This window comes from Acanthochromis polyacanthus, chromosome 19 (assembly GCF_021347895.1).
Source record: "Acanthochromis polyacanthus isolate Apoly-LR-REF ecotype Palm Island chromosome 19, KAUST_Apoly_ChrSc, whole genome shotgun sequence".
NCBI classification, from domain to species: domain Eukaryota; kingdom Metazoa; phylum Chordata; class Actinopteri; family Pomacentridae; genus Acanthochromis; species Acanthochromis polyacanthus.
Window position 1 is genome coordinate 28,094,543 of NC_067131.1, and position 13,637 is coordinate 28,108,179.

Here is a 13,637-nt window from a genome sequence, read left to right on the forward strand (position 1 = left end):
GAACTGACATATCTTCACTACATTAACACATTTCACTTTTTCATTTAATCATTTATGTATTTAGCTGGAACATAACTGGTCTCGTTTAGCCAGCACATTCTGTAGAATTTAACAGTTTAGGGGCACCACATTTTAGGTGCTTTTCAGTTAGCACCTACTCAACTCGACTCGGTTTAGGTAGTTTTCCATTACAACTGAGTATCAACTCATCGTGGGTGGAGTCATCATAGCACGGCGGCCGGTCACGGAGTTAGCGCTGATATGCTAATTAGCTAGCTTATTGTCTGCATACAGGAGACAAGGATGTTACTTTCAAAATATACAACACGGTCTCACGGGGATTCGTGAAACTGTTACGTAAATTTTTTGTTTCTTTTTCGTGCGCACCAACACGATTTCATCATGTTTTTCGTGCCGCTCACCACGAAATGTTTTTCGTGTTGCTCACAACGAAACCCGCTGTGGTAATCACAGCTGAAAGTGGTTTATACCAGCGGATTCATGACGATCTAAGCTGTCCATCGGCGTATACTGCTTGTGTGATCGCGTTTGCGGCCGCCGGCCGCCGGACATTCTTGAAATTCCTATGCTAATTGGTAAGTGTACCACCGGGTTATGGTTAGGTTATGGTTAGGTTATGGTTAGGGTTATGGTTAGGGTTATGGTTAGGGACGATGTCATGCAAAATATAGCGTTGGATTCGCCATGGTTTTACATTAAAAATATAATACACACATTCGTTTGAAATACGTTCTGAGTGGCACGAAAAGTCCGCCGTTTAAAATACATTGGTGCGCATTTCGTGGTGAGCGGCACGAAAAACATGACGAAATCGTGTTGGTGCGCACGAAACCGAAACAAAAATTTACGTAACAGTTTCACGAATCCTCGTGAGATCGGGCTGAAATATACTTGTTTGTCTCAAGTGAGCTTGCCACCAATGGGATAAGGAATGTGAAAGCTTCTTGAAGTCACAAAACACTCACCAGTTTTGTGAAGGAGTCGCTCTCATGTGTCCAATTAGTGATCTGCACTCTGTAGACGTCACATTATCGGCTCAACTCAGCTCGCTTGGAACCCCGGCGGAGTAGGTACAAAAATTGTACCTAGTACCAGGGACTACGTCCAAATGGAAAACCTCACTAACCGAGTAGAGTGAAGTCGAGTAGGTGCTAGTGGAAAAGCGCCATTTCATTCTGCTATAGGACGAAAACACTCTAAGAGAAAGATGCAGCTTTCATGTTTCCTCAAAATAATGACAGGTAGAATTGCAATGGTGGAATATTTGCATGAAGGGAGGCAAGAACTATGAAATAATGAAATAAAAGGACTTCTTCCCTGAAAACAAAACTAGGAGGGCTGCTTTTTTTTTTACAAATCCAGACCCAAAACCTTAGAAAAAGTTGAAATTCTGAGTGTGGCAGGAGACAGGAGCAGCCAGCGGCAGGCTTCTATCTGTATCCTGTATTCAATGAGTCAGAACAGGGCGTAACTACATACAGAACATTCACTCTCGTTACAATCCATTAATGATTACGGATGTTTTGTTGTAAAAGGATGCAATAGCAGTTAGTGGCAGCTTAGGAAAATCCAACATCTTCTGCAAATGTCTGCAATCTCTCATTTTGGTTGCCTTGTCCTAGGAAAATATGTTGGGCCAAAAAAAAAAGTGATTTGAACTTTTGGTGTGAGCTGCACCACTATGTGGCCGTATACTGCACACAATGAAGCAGACGTATTTGGACTTATGCTGTATAACTCCTGTCAAACTAAAAAGTCTAGTGGTAATGACATTCAGTACCAGCTCAAATCTGTCATCAATTTCAAACACAGTTAAGCTTTTCTCAGTTATTGTGTAATATTATTTTATGCCTGGGTGTTTTGGAGGTTTAAGGTCTGAACATAAAACAGTTGGATTGGGCCCACATATGAATGGATGTGAAGGTGTTAATTCAGCTTTGCCTTAATGTTTTGATATATTCCAAAAATTAATCGGATGTCGCCCAAATTGTCCATTCTGATATGTTTTTGAGTGAACGTGAAAAACTGGATTGAATTTTGAAATGAATTAAATTCAGTTTTATTCAGTTTAACCCTCCTGTTGTCCTCATTTACGGGCGCCAAAACATATTATTTCCTTGTCTGAAAAAATCCCAAAATTCTGCAAAAAGATTCCCCAAATTTTTGAAATTTTTGGATTTTTTTTGTGAATGTTCTTGAGGAACATTTTTAACATTTTCTTCCACCAAAAAAGGTTCAAAGACTTCCCGAGAATGTTGAAAATGTGGACATCAGAAGGTTCACTGTGAAAATGTGTTTTTTTTCTCCACATTTTCAAACTTTAAACAGGTCAATCTTGACCGACAGGACGACACGAGGGTTAATGCAGTTTTATTTACATAGTTCCAATTTACTACACAAGTCAACTCAAAACACTTCACATAGAAAAGTCAAGACTTTACCATGTGAAGGTTCTATCTGTATGATATTACAGATAGAAAGCCAACAAATTTCAAGATTTCCTTTTATTTATTTATTTTTATAACCTGAATCTGGGGGTGTGAAGCATTTCCAGCCATACACAGAGCCGGGTCAGCTTGCTTTTGCCACTGAGGTAACAGAGGAGTGGAGTTACCAGCATTGATTTTGCAGCACTTGTGTCACTGGTGTCGAAATGTAAGGGAACTGTGAGTTAACCTAAACTACAGCCATGAACACATCCTCTTCAATATGACAGTAAATCGCCTCATCATGACATCATAACTCTCTTCCTGGACCTTTAGACGCCTCCACGATGCTTTTTGTGATACTGCACAACCACTGTCCAATCAAACGTTGTCTCTACGTTAAAAAAAAAAACTAACTCAATAAGCAATTGTACAGCAGCAGTGGTGATTGGCAGAACAATAATGTCACTGTAAATTTATATGTGCAATTTTTAATTTATGTTGAATGCGATGCCATACCATACCTGATGCACTGTGCGGGTCTGAATTTGTGTGTTTTCTCATCATCTCTCTGATTTAAAGCTGGGATGAAGGATGTGTACAGTGTACTGAAAGACAGGTATTGACTTTTGTTGCAAAATTAATGTAATAAATTGTACAAAAATATATATATTGTGAGGCACGTTTTCTATTTCTTTCACTCATGTCCTCTTCATTTTGCATGATACAACAGGAATTTGATTAAATTTAAACAGTTTGTGCATAAAATATTTCTGTAGACATGCATATGAACAAGATGCACTGGGTCTTGGAACAATGTAATTTATGTAAAATAAAGAGAATTAATTGAGCACTGTTTTGGTTTTATGCCATATTTTATTGTGGTAACATTGTTTTCCAGGCTGGTAAATGAATATGAAACATTCTGGCTGTAGATGCAGCACAACAGAAGTAAGTAAGAAGTAAATAGAAGGAGAAAAGTAGAAGACTAGAACGGTCTGTGAGAGTTCTTAGACATTCATGCATCCATCCTGACAAACTGGTTTATACAGGCTGCTATGAATTACCCATTGTAACTAACCATATGTTAGCTAAAGTGTGTCTTTTAAACGGAAAACCTGAAGTATAGAGCAGTATTTGGTGCTGTTGAACCGGTTGTGAAGAGAGAATACATGGACAACATGTATGGTTCTGAAACTGGCATGATGCTGACATCAGAAAAGTACTTTTGAGTTCCTCTGAAAGGACAAACCAGTTTTGGAGCTATTTGTGTATTGTTTTTTATTAGTAATCAGAGGTCCCATTTCTAGTTGGATTATGTTCATTTTGTCCTTTTTTATTATAAAATAATGTTTTTTTTTAAACCCACAACCCAAAAAGGAAAGTATGGTTTTATCTTGCTGACATGCGTCGACCGCATCTGCAGTCTTCTTCAGAGCATCCTCCAACGTGTTGTGTTGATAACGTGTCCTTCTTTGATATAAAGGACACACACAGATATTTACATACAGAGGCAGATCCAGATTCACCTTGTAGGTGGAATACTTCCTGAAACCAACCTTTTAGGTCAACATTCAAAGATATAAGGTGGAATATTCCTTTAAACCAACCTAAATTTCATGATCATTATCAAGTGAGAAACCTCAATCCAGACTCCTCATAAAGTGAGATTCATGCTGCTGTTATTTGTTTAGTCCAGACTAAGGCTACGTTTATACGAGGACCATCTTAACAGAAAACGCAAAAGTGGCGTCTTGTCATTTCACGTTTAGACGAGCGGTTTTGAAGGAAATCTGCGTATATACGGTGACTCTCTAGTGTGTGGAATTCGATTGGATATGCATGCCAGGCAGCTGGGTGGCGCTGTGATAAAACTCCGCCATCTCCCTTTTCAGATCTCCGCCATGGTAAATGTTCATGAATGGAATCTGTACAGATTCTGTGCATTTGTTGGTACGACTCCTGTAGTGTACATAGAGCTGCCAGAGTTGCTTGAAGGTACGAAGGATGGAAATAATCACACATCTTTGTTTACGTCCTTGTACCGGCCGGCAAACCAAAGCACCGGCGCACGTATGTCACGTAATCGTGTACCCGACGTGGTCAGATCTCGGCAAAGTTTTGCTGTTTAGAGGGAAACGTAACGGCGTAGAGTTTTCAACTTTTCCACTCTGGAGGCCGGTTTCAAATTTTTGCGTTTTTAAGCCCCCAAAACGCTGTCCTCGTATAAATGATAGGGTGTTTTGTTGAAATATTTTGACGTTTTTACCTGCAAGCGTCCTCGTGTAAACGGCCCCTAAATGACAGAAATCCACACCTGCAATTTTATTTCAGGACTCGGTTATTATGTCAGGGCCTCCCTCTCCCCCCATCCCACCTGACATCCCAAAACCCTCTCCCCTTTTCCTCACCCTCTCACCCCTTCACTGAACTGAGTTTGGCTCTGTTGCTTTAGTTTGTTCTTTAGGCGTTGGCTTGCAGCATCCAGCTAGTGATGGTGAGATGAAGCCTCATGAGGTATTGAACCACTTGGGCCAATTGGTTCGAGAAAGGGTTAATTTCTTGAAGCTTCAGGAGCACACGAAACCACCTACTGGTCAAGTGTATAATCACAGGCAGCTGTATCTGAACCACATGCCTGATGCACTGAATCATTGTTCATTATGGCTGTTGGGAATGAGTATGAAAAACAAAAAATGTGTGATCAAATACTTTCTATAGATAAATGATCACAGGTGTATATTAAAATATATTTTTGTGTATTCTGTGTGTGTAAATTTCCTCAAAATGGTAGTATCATCAGTGGCGGCTGGTGGTGAAATTTGTTGGGTGGGCTAACAAATGCATAATACCGATTAAATGGTTAACACAGCTGCAAAAGCAACATCACCTATAATACACACAGTTACATCAATTACAGGTACACTATACTTTTTTAGTGCTCTACATCAACACTCTCTCTCACTCACTCACTCTCTCTCTCTCACACACACACACACACTGTGTATTCCTATCATTGTGGGGACTTACCATTGACTCCCATTCATATCTAACCCCTAACCCTAACCCTAACCGTCACCTTAACTCAGACTAAAACAATGCCTAACCCTAAAGAAACGTTTTTGCACTTTTACTTTTTTGCGAAACACTGTTTCCCCTCATGGGGACCCAAATGAGGTCCCCACAAGTGACGTTTCTTGGGGTTTTCCTATAGTTGTGGGGACATTAGGTCCCCACAACCCCAATAATTACCAGTGAGCCAGTGACGTAAAAAGCGTCATCAAACAGGCTGGACCGGAGAGCAACTCGGGGCGGGACCAGTCAGTGGAACTGTCTATCAAGTATAGCCACGCCCCCTGGCTCCGACAACTTTAACGATTTATTTAAAGTTCAGTATTGATTTATTTTAAGATCGGCCACCTGATCTCTCATTTTGACCATGAAAACTAACGGGAAAAAAATCCTGAGCTGTAGAAAATCAGTCTATCAAATTTTATTTTTTCCAAAAATGAATTGGGGTCTATGGAGAAAAAGCTTTTTGGAGCCAACCCTAGCGGACGGCGTGATATTGCAAGTTTTTTACACTTCCGGATGGGCTTCAATTTTGGAGCCAGATGCTACGTCCATCTTTATATACAGTCTATGGTCAGACCTCGCAGCAAAATCTGAACCACTTTTCGAAGCAGTCAAGTGGTTCAGCCAGGCAGCGAGGCTTCAGACGTCATCATTTTTGGCTCCTCCCCTAAATGAAGCAAGCCTCGATATGCGCTTCGTGGAAACGCCCCCTCCATTATTTGACACACACTTTGAAATAAGTGTTAATGTCCTTCATTGCAAACCTTTCTTAAATCAGACTGATCAACTAAAAAGTTCATGTAAATAGCAAAGTGTTGACAAAAAAAAATCCCCAATTTTGCAAAAAACCTCAACCAGTTTCTATTCAGCAAAAAAATGTTGCTATGCTTACTTGGAGTGGTTTTTAAGCTTTTTGAAAAATAATTTATGATCTTTATTGCAAACCTTCTTGAACAATTAGAAAGATCAGCCAAAAAGTTCATGGAAACAGCAAAAGTGTTAAAAAGTGTTAAAAAGTCCCCAATTTTGCAAAAAAAAAAAAAAAAGGTTTCTATGCTCACTTGATTTAGTTTTTGACTCTGCTAAGAAAGAGTGGATGGTCTTCATGAAAAATCTTTCTTGAATAGTGTAGCAGATCAACTAAAATTGATAAAAAATATATTGGATTTTATTGACCATTAGCACAATGTAGACTATTACCAGACTCATCTGTTAATGATAAATTGAGACTTTTTTGTTCATTTTAATGTTTTTTTCTATGTCTAAAGGCATCTAGTCGCTGTCCTCTTCCATTCCCGCCTTCGTAACCCCTTTCCCAGAGCCGTGCACCCCCTCCAAGTCTCCAGTGCTCATTAGCTCGCTGCCGCCACAGTCGACCGACAAACATGTAAGTCGTGTTAGCGAGCTGCTGCTTTACGACTCCGTTTTATCTGGAAATGTTTACGCTGGCTGCCCTTTGGACGGACACAAACTCTCAAGTGTCTAGTTACTGTGTTCCTCAGAGCAAATGCTGTTGTTTGTTTCTGTTTGTGTCAAATGTGAAGTCGGCTCCTTTCATTCACTGCCTTTTTGTCTGACTTTTGTTGTTTTGATCATAAAGTACAATACTATCATTTGGTTCCAAATACCTGAGACTGAATGTTTTTTGTCTTTATAGACACTCTGTGATCTGAAAGTTGTAATGTGTAAATGATAAACTGAGGCATAATATCATTGAAATGTAATTCATTTTTCTAATATTCCCGGCTGTCCAGGATGTTTTGTAAAAAGACAATTCTTTAAATATGGACATTTTTTACTCTAAAACAAAGTTATTTATAGATTGTTATGCTCTGATTTTATTGGTCACCTGAGATCAGATTGGCCAGAATGTGGCCCTGAACTGAGATGAGGTTGACACCCCTGCTCCAATGAAACAGAGGCAAATTAATTGCATTTTACATAAAGAAATAACGGAATTAGAGGTGTGTTTATGTTATTTCCTTGATTTTCCAACCAGATTCAATGTGAAAGATTAAATTATTGTGGATGGGGAGTGATTTTAAACACTGCTCATTCAATTTAGCACAGCAATGAGTGAAGGTGACTCTTATCTCACCAGGAAAATATTCAGTAAAGTGGGAACAACAGAAATCACAGGCACACATTCCCTCTGATTCCCACCAGCTGTCACCAGATTCATTTTCACTTCAAAAGCAACGAGAAAAGCTCAGATAGAAATAAACAAAGTGGAAATCTCAGGTGGAATTGGATCTCAGCGCTCACAGTAAGCTGCTAATAAAGAAGTTTTTCGCTCCATATTCTGATTTGTTCGGACAGGTCGGCAACAGTGAACAAAATCCTGCAGCAGGTTGCACATCTTGTGGAACAGTGTCTGGATGGTGTGGATTGATCACACCTGGTGGAAGACTGAGCTCCAGATTCCTACCTGGCACTCATGAGGAGTGATTAGCTTGGAGCTCCACACCTCCACCAAGAGAAGAAGCTCCTGCTGAGTCTGGGTCAGAAGAAAAAGAAGCTCCTCCTTTCCCTCTTTCTTCTCCTGCTTCTTTTCCTTCTTTCCCTTCTTTGTCTCCTGCTTTTTTCCTCCTTTCCTTGCTTCCTCTCCTCCTTCTTTACCTGCTTCTCTTTCTTCTTTCCCTCTTTCTACTCCTGATTTTCTCCTCCTTTCCCTTTCTTCTCCTCTTTCTTCTCCTCTTCTCCTTCTCTTCTTTCTTTTCCCCCTCTTCCTTTCCCCTCTCTTTCCCTCTTTCTTCATATTTTCTTCTTTTCCCCTTTCTTCTTCCTTCTTTTCCTCTTTTTTCTGCCCTTCTTTTCTCTTCCCCTTTCTTCTAGCCTTATTCCCATTGTCATCTTCTTTCACTCTCCTTTCCCTCATCTTCTTCTTTTTCTTTCCCTTCTTCTCGTTCACCTCCTTTTTCTTTTTTCCTCCTACTCCTTATACTTCCTCTTTTCCTTCTACTCCTCCTTTTTTCTCTTCTTCCCCTCCTCCTTTTTCTTCTTTTTTCCTTCTTCTCCTCTTTCTTTTTACTCTCTTCCTTCTCCTCCCTCTTCTCATTCTCCTCCTTTTTCTTCTTTTTCCTCCTACTCCTTCTACTTCCTCTTTTCCTTCTCCTCCTTTTTTCTCTTCTTTCTCCTCCTCCTCCCTGTTCTTCCTTTTTTCCCTTCTTCTCCTCTTTACTCTCTTCCTTCTCCTCCCTCTTCTCATCCTCCTCCTCCTCCTTCTTTTCCTTCTCCTCTTCTTCTTCTTCCCTTTTTCATTTGTGGCTAACATGTTAGCAAACAGACATTTTACAGTGTCATTATTTGTGTCCACCTCCTTCTTCTTCTTCTTCTTCTTGGATAAACTAAGTCCAGTATCTGTGCTAGTTTTTTTTTTAGTTTTTTTTACCTCAGTTTTATTCTTATAATCTCGTCTGATATAATTATTTAGTTCCGTAACGAGCTGTAGTAACTTTACTTGGTATTTTGTGTTTGTGTGTTCGTGCAGCCTTCCAGAAATCCGATCCGTGTCCAGGACCTGAAGATTATTTGCGCTGAGACGCGAACATGTTGGACCTCTGCTTTCAGATTGTTCAAGGTGTTTAATTATCTCATTCTGTTTGTCATTTTATCTGACTGTGAAATGAGTGAACAGTGTGTGCGTTTGCTTAGAACGGGAAGCTGCTCCAGTGTAACTACCGCTTGTCCAAGTCGGCGCCTCGAAGCCTGGAGGGATCGAACCTCGCAGATGGCAAAGTGAGCTCATCAGATGTGACGCATGACGCAACATGGTGGATTTATTTTATATGGAATCGGCTCACATGTTTGTTCATTTAACTGCAGTCTGTGTTGGAGGCCAGCCTGGTGGACGTGGACTTCTCGGGGAAAGCTGGAGGTCAGGTCCTCCAGGACCCAACGGAGGCCTGAAAAGCAGGGAGGGAGGATGGTCAAGCCTGGAGGATGAGGATGTAGGGGAATAAGAGTGTTGTGGAAGTTCAGCGATGTCGAGAGAGCACGAGGAGGCAGATCCATAGAGGTTGAGAATATTGTTTTCTGGTATCAGGACAAGTGACACTGACAGAGCAGCAGTTCATGCCAGCATCAGTTCTGAGGATTCTCTCTGATCTTTGGGTTTATATGGAGTTGGGAGAAGGTCAGATTAAGATTACAGACCAATGTGGAGACAACTAGTCTGCTTAGTCACGTCAGAATGAACAATATCAGATCTCCTGCAGTGTCTGCCTGGCGAAAGAGTAATTTTTCCTTCACAGAGAGAATGATGCAGAAGAAAGAGCCTTGTGGACGTTCGTTTGCAGCCACGTCATGCACTGGGTTATAATTTCTCTTGATGTTGCATTTAGAGCTTTGCTCCATTTCAAATTCAGTCCATTATTAGAAGTGAATACAAATGGTTCTTCTATAAAGTCAAACCATGTCTGTGGTAAGAGAACAACATTTCAGTGGACGGAAGGAATCCCTACAAGTCTGTGGGGTTTTGAGCAGCGTTGTAATGTAGTTAGAACAACCCAAAATGTGACTGATAAATTTTCCAGGCTGACAACTGATTTTGGATTATATGTGATATTTTAAGGTGATAAGCAGCAAATACGAGGTGCAATCAAAAAGTCTTTACCTATAATGAGCAAAAAACTTTACCAGATTCAAATTTAGAAATGCTTCCATAGCACTTTTTTGCACTTCAGAAGAACTTAAAGTGCTTTATAATGTCATCAGGAGCAACTTGAGTTCGGTATCTTGCTCAAAGACACTTCAATGTTTTGGCAATCGAACCACCAACCCTACAATCAGTAGACAACCCACTGTACCACCTCACCCAGATGACAGTAGATGCTTTATTCCTCCCTGTGGGGAAATTCACAAATTCCAGCAGTATCCACACGCAATGGACAAAAGGCATGCAAAAATACAATAAAGAGAAAAAAGTTAAAATATTAAGATTAAATTAAGCTTTGTTCATCTTGAGTCAATTAAAGTGTCATTTCATAGCTCTTTATAATCATCTTGTGCAGTGACACTCTGCTCCCAGTGCTCCTGCAACATTTGTAAAAAAAAAAAAAGTTATTTATTCCCTTTATTATTATTATTTCCCATTATCTTTCCACAAGAATTGAAACAAATTTTGAATCAACATGTACAACACATTTCCAAGTGTCCACAGATGTTACAATACTGAAAAAGAAGGTGTCTTTACAAGCTGTAGATATCTTATCAATAATTGTTTCCATACTTGTCTATTCTCTGTGTAAATACAGCCTGCATTTCACCTGAAAACTTGCTGAATTTTTGTAATGTGACTGTTGGTCAAAGCTGAGTCATTCATGGCTTCCTGGTAGCATCCAATACTGCAGAATTTTTAGTTTTTTACAGAATCTGGACAGAACAAATTATTCATTATTGGCAATTTTTTTTAAACAAAAGATGTAGAATAAAGTGATTTTGCTGGAATATCCCAATTTAAGATTAGATTTTGTTGCTTTTCTGACGATACAGCGTATCACAGACTAAATCAGACACTTTTTTAGAGTATATATAGTTTCAGGCTTGGTGAATAATTACTATTTTTTAATTGTAATATTCTTTTCAAGCTTGCCTGTGACTTTTAGGGGATCAGACGGTTAATGGACTGTCTGCAGAAAATGTTTTTAAAATGAAATAAGACTCAGGATGTCAGAAACTGGATTTATTCTTTAAGAGGAGCAGACAGATGCACTGATTTCTATCATGTCTGTTTGTCTTTTTTTAAGTTTGGTTTTCTTGAAACAGAGGAGAGAAGCTCTGAGGTGCAGTTTTTACCAACCTGAACTCTGCAGCCAGACTTTCCTGTGATCTAAAATATGAAGAGACGGAGTCCTAATCTGAGGTTTATTTTTTAGAAAAGTCCTGCTCTTCAAGTCTTTTTCATTTGTTTTCAGCCATCCACAAGACGCTGCTGTTTTTTCATGGCGGCGTGTCGAGAAAAGAAGCTCAGAGGCTGATAGAGAAGCAGGGTCTGGTGGGCGGGTGAGTGGAAGAACTCAATAAAGATCCACGAAGCTTCATGCTTTGTGCCGTGACCAGCCTCTATCGGTTTGTATGTTTGTGATCTGTGAGTCTGTAGAAGAAGAAAACAGGATCAGTGGAGCGTGACGGCTCAAAGATAAAAACTTCTACAGGCTGTTTGTTGTTTTCTAGCTGCTTCATGCTCTTCTGGCTTTTAGAAACATGTAGAAACACTGACTGGGGTTCAGCATGAAGCGACCAGTGAGCAAAACATCAGTTTAGGATGCTGTTAGTTTAAGAGACACACAAACAGATCAGATTTAATCAGAACTGTCATTTTACATTGTATTAACATCATTTAAACCTTCCTCTATCCAAATACACTACTACTGGATACGATGCTGTCTGTGTTCTCACCCAATTTCATGACTGTTGGAGTTCTATTTCTGAAGATATTTAACCTTAACATGGCTTCCCAAAGTACATTCTACAAATATCCACATATCTACAATTACAGGAACTTTCCTTTGAAAACGGTGGACTTTTTTCACATTTTTGATTCCAATTAAAATGTTGTCCATGGCTGCAGCCAGGAAATCATTTAGAGCTGCTGCAAACTATTCTGTCTGTGTACTTACCAAATTTAATGACTTTAGGAGTTTTATTTCTGGAGATATTGAACCCTTTTAAGAGAGAAAATACAAGAATTCCAAGGTAAAACATCACATTTTCAAAATTCGGCCACAATCCTTAGTTTGGTGACCCAAATAACAACAATAAACTTGGAACAAAATCTAAAATATTGGATCAACATCATTTTTTCATGTCAAATTATCAAAAAAACTGGAACCTTGTCTTGTTAAACTTTCCATACATTGAATTCTGCTGATGTTAGAGCATAAAAAGTTGGTGATATGTCAACTAAAGATTGAATTTGTAGTAGGAAACACAGATCCATCGATATATGAACACTTGCAGGACCTTTCAGTGGACGCCAAACCACCCTTGTTTGAAAACTTTGCACTTTTCCACCATTTTTAAGGGCCAGTAATGAAAAATGTATCCTCTGGTGGAACCATTTAGTTGCTTGAATCTACTGAAAATTATTCTGTCTGTGTTCTCACCAAATTTCATGACTGTGGGAGTTTTGTTTCTGGAGATATTGAACAAGATGTGTAACATCAAAAGTTGGCGAAATGTCGAACAAAGACTGTATTTTTAGTAGAAATATCTGCCAAAAATATTTTAGCTTTCATGACCTCAGATGACAAATAACTAAACCTTGAACAAAATCAGAGATGGTGCATCAACATATTTCCTAAATTCTGTCTAGTCGACCTCATTGAACGTTAAAACAGCTTGTCATGTGTATCCTGTCACACGTTAACCATGTTTCTGTCCGTCTGTGCAGTTTGAGGAAGGAGGCAGGAAGTATTTGACATGGATGATGGAGTCACTCTGTTCATCGGCCTGCTACAGCTGGTTGAGTTTCACCAGATCAACAAGGGAATCCTGCCGGTCTGCGTGGCTCCTTAGACCGCCGATCCTTCAGACTTCACTCCGTCTGATGAAGCCGTCAGGGTGGACTCGAGGGAAACACTGATCCAGACATGGAGCGTATTGGCTGCCCCTCCTCCCTTTAGTATTTTTAATTATTTCCCACAACAGCTCCAGACAGTGGCTGGGTTTTGTTTTTAAATTAATGAGTTCCCTCGGAGACGCCTTAATTAACGCGTTGGACTGTAGGATGTTTGGAGAACCGTTAATAACTTTGATCCATGAAGAGTCCAGGAGCTTCACAGTAAGGATCTTCGGCCACCAGATGGCGCTCCGACTCAGGAAGTCACCGGATATCTCAGCCGCAGCATTAAACTCATGCATTTATCCATTAAAACTGCAGAGGATTGAGATATTCTGATCATGGAAACGCCCCAGGTTGCATCACGAATTCTCCTTTTGTTCTTAATTGTGCCTCTTTTTTTTTTTTTAGCATTAATTAGTTAACAATGTCACATTAATGACTATTTCGCTGTTGGGTTTTTTTGCATAATATTGGTGAAAGGGAGCCATGTCGTGTCGTATCAGGAACATTTTTTTGATATTTAAACAACTAAATATGCAACATAACCAGGT